Below are 7,516 nucleotides of genomic sequence, written 5' to 3' on the forward strand. Positions count from 1 at the left end.
CTTTGATATGCATTAATAACCTGAAAGAAAAATGTAATTTAAAACATTCATTTATTAGCATAACAGTTTAGGAAAATAATTTGATTATATTACCAAGATGCAGAGATGCAGACATCAGCATAGGACAGAATAGTTCCCAAAGAACACCTCTCTATCTCTCTCGAGGTTCCCCTCTCATAGGACTTCACACCCAGTCAAAAGTTAAAGTTCAGAAAAATTTCAAAGTCCCTGCGCCATAGGAAAATTGGGCAGTCCGACAGTATCTCGGGATTGAGATCGCCTCCCACTATAATATCCCTGTGTACATCCTGAAGCTAACTTGCCAGGAATTTATGCAGATTCAAGTCCTGTGTGGTGTTAGGAGCATAGACATTCATTAGCATAAGGGAGGCCTTCCCCGGGCAGCTTTAAGTTAGGGGGCCAGCCTTTGGGATTCCTAGTGATAAAAGAAAGTTTTTTGACTGATGTGTGGTTTGCCCATGCATGAAACGCCAACCTACAGTATTCCTTCCTCCCTCTCTCAGAATGATTGCCTGCTTAGTGGCCCGATTTGGCCCCTATAGAGAAAACAGGACTCTACCAAGAAAGGGCTCAGTGCTAAGTGCTCCCTTTAATCCTAAAGATTATGCAGGTATAGCTTGTGGGTCCAGATCCCCAACAATGGTTTTAATTACACCAAAGGTATTGTTACAATGGATGTGGAAAGTGCAGGTTGAGAAATGCCAGCATTTAATGCACTAGAGTATCCTAAGGTTGACCCCACAGTCATTGTTGCCCATCCGCCTAGTTTTCCATTGCAAACAACTTTAGTGAGTTGGAACACTGCAGGGATTAAGGGGAAACTGTGTGATCCCTACTAGGCACATTTATTAATGGGTACGACATTTGTTTGTTTGAGGAGATGTGGGCAATTGACCAAGTGCACAGGGGTGGGTTTAAAAGCTATAGTGTGCCTGCTATTAAATCCATGGCTGGGTGCTCGTCGGTTGGGTTGCTAATATTGGTGGAGTCCACCATATTGCACTCTATTACAGTAGTAGGCATAGACTCTCCTGATCTCCAAGGACTGATTGTTTTCTTAACTATAATCCCTGGCGCGCTTGGTAATCAACATGTATAATAGGAGTGATGGCCTTAAGCAAGAATCACAGAGTCTGCGAATTCTGGACCAAACATTGATAGCTCAATCTGGCACACACCATGTCATTGTCGTTCGAGAATTCAATCTATCATTTAAATCCAATGGTGAAGCACAAGATCTATCTAGCACAGAGGATTTAGTTTGGGTAATTCTCGCTCTTTCAACTCCTCTAAAAATAAATCTCTCCAGGTAATTGATCTCACCCTAGTGTACGGGTTACTTGCATTTAACGGGCGAATGCCCACAGACTAAAAGCCCACTCCTACATGTAGAAGAGAGATGTAACACAGCTCCATAGATTGCATCCTATTGGATGTGAGACTCTGGAGCAAACTGTGGGTTATGTAGGTAGTAGAGGGGGACAAAAGCGATCAAATCCCCCTGATACTTAAACTGAAGCAGTCAATGACCATGCCCCCTCCCCATGATGTAGGTGACCAACAGAACTCCATTGAAAGTCACAAACAGTAGGAGTAATGTTTAATGAGAGATAGTGAATTCATCCCCAAAGCAGTTATAGATTTACACCTAATACTTGGTACACATATGTGAAATATGTTGGCAAATTGGGGGAAGAGCAAAACGATTTTGAAGGAGCACAACACAGTATTCTCCAAACTAGACAAACTTTGTACTGAGGAGGTCTCTGGATGTGCAAAACCAACCATCTCAACCGGTTGGTTTAACAGATCCTGCAGTATTGCAAAGGTTCAGTAGCTGGATGCGGTAAAAAAGGGAGACACTAGTAACATTAGGGAAAGCAGGGTCATGTATTGGGCTACCCTACAGGAAGCTAAAGGAACCCCAGAAACGGGAAACATCCTTTACAACGCAACTTTTACCACGCAGTGCCTTTATGACGCAACTTTTACAACGCAAACCATTACACACATTGCGCTGGGGGGCGCTCTAGGATAGGGAATAGGTTTAATTTACTATCCAACACCTTCCCTACTATCCACGGGGACTGGAGTTGGAATAGTAAATTAAACTATTCACTATCCAGCGCCCCAAAGCACTATGCGTTGTAAAGGCATGCGTTGTAAAAACAGCGTTGTAAAGGCATGCGTGGTAAAAGCATGCGTTGTTATGTTATGTTATGTTATGTTAAAGGTATTTAGTACCGCGCACATACACCAATTGGTTTCTTGGCGCTCGGAGACCAGTGGGTAAGGACACAGGGGAGAGGGTGCAGCTAGCCATAAGCAAGACGGAACAGATATGTTTTAAAAAATTTACGGAAAGTAGGATAGTCAGGAGTGAGCCGGATTGAGAGAGGGAAGGAATTCCAAGTGGACGGAGCAAGAAAAGAGAAACAAGCACCACCATGCTTCTTACGTTTGAACCTAGGAGTGATCAGAAGGTTGTGAGTGGAGGATCTGAGGTGTCGAGAAGGGACGTAGGGGTGCAGACAGAGAGAAATAAAGACAGGAGCAGAAGCAAAAAGAGATTTGAAAATGGTGCATCCCAATTTAAAGATACAGCGTTGCGCAACCGGGAGCCAGTGTAGGGTTTTTAGCATCGGGGTGACGTGTTGGTGTTTGGGCTGCTGAAAAATTAGTCTGGCGGCCTGGTTTTGCACCAGTTGGAGTCGGTGAAGATGGTATGCAGGAATCCCCACGTATAGACAGTTGGCGTAGTCTAAACGGGAGGTGACCAGCGCCATAATAACAAGGGTAAGAGCCTCTGGTGATAGGAACCTTCGGATCTTCCCGATTCTGCGAAGATGGTAAAAGCAGGCCGAGGTAACAGCATTGATGTGCGGCCGCATCGAAAGGTCACTAGAGATGGTAACACCTAGGCTCTTCACAGAATTGACTGGGCAGGGAGGGGGACCATGGGCAGGGGGCCAAAAATTGGGAGTCCAAGGATGTGGGAGCCCGCCGTTGTAATGTCATACATCCCCAGCATCCCATCTAATTATCGCCCAATCAGCATTATAGATAGCTTACAAAAGGTTTTCAGTAAAAAGATTCTCAAGCACCTGTCGGATTGGTACGAGGAGAACCATGTTCTCTCAAATCTGCAAGTGGGCTTCAGACACAAGATGTGTTCCATTGACCAGGTCTTCCGATTACTCCTTGTTAAAAGGAGGACAGTGGACCTGGTCAAGGGTGACCTTTTTGTGGCCTTCATTGACCTTATTGGTACCTTTGGTACCTTTGACCTGGTGCCTAGGGGGAAATTGTGGGAGGTGCTTCAAAACATGGGGGTGTCCCTAAATCTACTGAGCACAATTAAAATACTCGGCAAGGGTCATTTTGCAAAAGTTAGATGTGGCACCAAGGGGGAAGTGACCGAGGCCTTTTCAGTGGACCAAGGAGTGCAACAGGGCTGCATCTTAGTGCCAATCCTGTTCCTCTTATTTATTAAAAACTGGTTCCGCTCTGATTCTCCCTCCTTGGCTGGGGGACAAAATCGTGGTGCTCCTATTTGCGGATGACAAACTCTTGTTGTCTAAAACTAGAAGGGGTCTGTAAAACCTGATCAACAGATTCAACCAGTTCTGCATAGAGTATGATCTTGAAATCAACACCACCAAAACGAAATACATTACCCACTCTAAGGGAGGTACGGCATGAAGGGTGATCAAAAAGTAAGAGTTTGACTACCTAGGTATTAGGTTAGCTGAAACTGTTTCAGGGGAACCACAGATCCCAAAAAGCACACTTGTAGTGAAGCACCGAGGGGGGGCTACACGTAAATTTACAAAGAAAGCTAACTGAATCCCCCTATTACCAGCTATAGAGATTTATAAGGCCAAGCAAGGTGAGCAGCCTTTATGGGACGGAGCTTTCGGTCCATTGTAACATTAACTCTCTGAGTGTGGCGGAAAATAACTTTACTAGATCTCTTACTGGATTAGGGAGGGGAACCTTGTTGGAACCTCTATACCTGGACTTTGGCGTCCATGAAATAGCAGTCTTGGCTGCATTAAGACCACTGTTACACTGCAATTATTTATTAGGTAATTATGTATGTTTCATAGTTTATTGTATATAATTAATTAAAATCTTTACAAAATTCCCAAGAATAAAATCAATAAGTGTCTTTACAGACATGATTACACTGGATACATATCTGGAGTACTAGTGAATTGCTCCACTAGTAGTAATAGAATACTTTATTTCGGTTACCATGAACAATCAAAGTGTACATACACTAATACAGTAAAATATGTCTAAAAAAGAAATCCGTTAATAAATAAGATTGCGCACTACAGAGAATGGCCTCAGTGGTAACGATTTAATGGGTGGGCTCGATAGAAAGGGCCTAGACGGATCCAGGTTTTGAAAAATGTTGGGAGGAGCTGTGTTCTATTCAGCCAGGAGATGCACAACTAGTAAAAAACTGGCCTACAATAAAGTTATTAGTCATAGGGGACTCCAAACCACTACAGGTACCCTGGCAGGTATTGAGGATTTCTTAGACTATATACGACCACCTCGTGTTCGGTCTGTGTTTTTGCAATTTAGGTATGGGACACTGCCAGTAGCAGCTTACACAGCCAATAAGGGGTGGTGCGTATTCGAGGTCATGTTTCTGTTTCCACTGTAAAACCATTACGGAAACAGACGAACACTTATTATTCTCCTGCCCTATTCATGCCAAAACCAGAAGTAGGTGGATTCTCCCACTGTGTCGTTCCCTCAATCTGGCAGAAAGAGGAGAAGCTTATAGAAGCTGTGAGAGTGACACCTCAACGCTAGTAGTAGTGGCGATGTCTAAGTTCCTGCATATAGCCTGGTCAGTGAGGCAAAATTTACTAGGTAGCAGGATAGATTGATCATCATAGGGGACTAGATGTGATTAAGTCATGATGAACTGAGAAAGAACCTCTAATGAAATGTTGTTTACTTATTTTTTAGTCTTCTTATTTATTGTTGTTTTTAATTGCACCGTTTGGAAATGTTATTGTTGTCTTGACTGTGGTTGTCTTATGTATTTTGATAATGAAATTCTATTTCGAACTATCAATTAACAAACGAAAGAAGACAAGATGGGTCGAAGGGATTAGGGAAGGGGATGGCGATGGGTTTGAAAAGGCATGGTCAAAAGGGTGCCTGTAGAAAGATAACCCCTCCTTCTCCTGTTTCAAAAGGGACCTGAAACTCCATCTCCTTATCAAATACTTTCCTGACCAACGTCAACTAACCTAGACTTCAATATCCGAGTTGACTCCTCTCTCTCTTGACATTCAAGGATAGTTGGTGACTGGACTGTGTTAACCACCTTTTTTTGTTCCCTGCACCTCCGATGCACTGTTTGCTTATTTTTCAAGCTGTATTTTTTATCCTTGATTTACTTCCTTACTGCCTGCCTACTATGTAATGCAATTTCCTTCTGTTTTTAACAGTGTGTATGTAAAGTGCTCTGATACCTACGGTCAAGGTAGTGCTATATAAAACTTTTAAAATGAATAAATAAATAAAATAAGAAGTTATTGGAAGTTAGGCTGTGTGGATATGTCTACAAAGAAAAGGAGTTAAAAAATTGATTGGCAGGCCCTGGGTTGTACTGCTGTTTCTGGTCATGTTTTAAGGCATAAACACTAACTGTGACCAATGTTTTTAATGTCTTCTCTTCCAAGCGAGCCTCGTAACAAGGATCCCTGGAATGAGAACAGATACTGTTTGTCTTATAAAAGAATCCCAGGCAGCTCCCAGTCTGATGGCTGAGCGGCTGCCAGGCCTTTGTTGTGGACCGAGAGCTGACAACTTTAAATATGCAATGACTTGTTACCGAATCCGCTCCAGATGCTGTTACTGTGAGACTTTCTCCTTGTCACCACATCTTCTCCCACAGTCAGGGCACAGCTGGGTCCCGCCTGGTGCTCCTCCGAGTGAAATCTTGCTGTCAGATGGCAGTATCATTGTGTTCTGGTTTCTGCTTCACGCATGTTATGGGTTTGGGCAATGTAGTGCAAGGGGGAACATCGTTTACGACGCGGTTTTTACACCGCAGTGCCTTTACCCCGCAGCTATTACAACGCAAGTCGTTACTACGACTTGCGCTGGATGGCGCTGTGGGATAAGGAATCTTGCAATTTTATATTCCAACACCTTCCCTACTGTTACGGGGACTGGTGTTGGAATATAAAATTATAAGATTCCTAAATCCACGCCCTCCAACGCAAGTCGTTGTAACGACTTGCGTTGTAAGACTTGCGTGGTAAAGGCATGCGTTGTTACAACATGCGTTGTAACAACGTACATCCTAGTGCAAGTAGTGGCGTATCTAGGTCGGGGGGGGCATTCATTTGGTGGGTGGCGGAGGTAAGCAAGTTGTTTGTCGACTACCACCGCCCCCTGCAGGAAAAAAATTGTCTGCCGAACACTCTCCAAAGCTCTCTTACCTGCACCGGCCAGCAAGCTCAGGGACCGACCTTGGCGGCAATAGGTCTAGATACACCACTGAGTGCAAGGGAACAGTGAGATGGGGACGGGTCCCCCCAGGTCTCAGCCCCGCACTAATTATTTTTATTTATTTATTTTAAAGGTTTTGTATAGCGCTGCTTAGACCCGGAGGTATCAGAGTGCTTTACATGAGCATCAGATCATAGTTACAGGTTACATTGTTAGAAAGGTAACTGCAACCTGACCTTGAATTGGGTTACTATCTGGCCTATATTCATGCTCCTAGCTTTACTGGAAAAAAGCACTGATCAATTTTCTGAACAATGAGTCGAAAACCCGTTAAGGTCACCCATGTAGCGATGTAGTTCTTGTGAACATTTCACTTGTTTTACTTAATCTTGCATTCCCTAAGAGTGTTTGTTTTTTCGGGGTTGTTGTGTTTCTGTATGTTTTTTAATACAGCATATAGTCGCCTCAAGCTGTTTATCTGTGTTCAGGTTGTGAGTTGGTGTTTATAGTGGGCCACAATTGAGACCTCAGAGAACTCACCAGGATGTGTAAGAGTTTCAGTGACAGCCAAAAGTCACATCATTTGCCCACGATGACACCGCTCAGGAAGTTCAATTGCTAACAGCCATAAATTATATTAAGCATTACCCCATTAATGACTTGTTACTCCTCCAGGTTGCAAGCACAACCCAATGAGTACATTTTATCTATCACATTTTGAGTGCCACTGGAACTCTTACAAATCCTGGAGAGTTCTCTGTTAACGCAAGCCTATTCCACTGTTGGTCTTCTGCAACAATGCACTGAAATACTTGTATTTATCATATCCACATGTTCCTTCATCCAATCATGACCTCGTGACTGACCTTTATTCAGGAAATAATCCTATTATTCTAACCTACCAAAAATAGATAGAGCGGCCGCTCCTACGCTAAGGCGGAGGAGCATCACCCCTCTGCTCTGCGAGAAGTCGTTAAAGGAAACCTAATATGATAATAACCAATGTTAT

This window comes from Lissotriton helveticus, chromosome 12 (assembly GCF_964261635.1).
Source record: "Lissotriton helveticus chromosome 12, aLisHel1.1, whole genome shotgun sequence".
Lineage (NCBI taxonomy): Eukaryota > Metazoa > Chordata > Amphibia > Caudata > Salamandridae > Lissotriton > Lissotriton helveticus.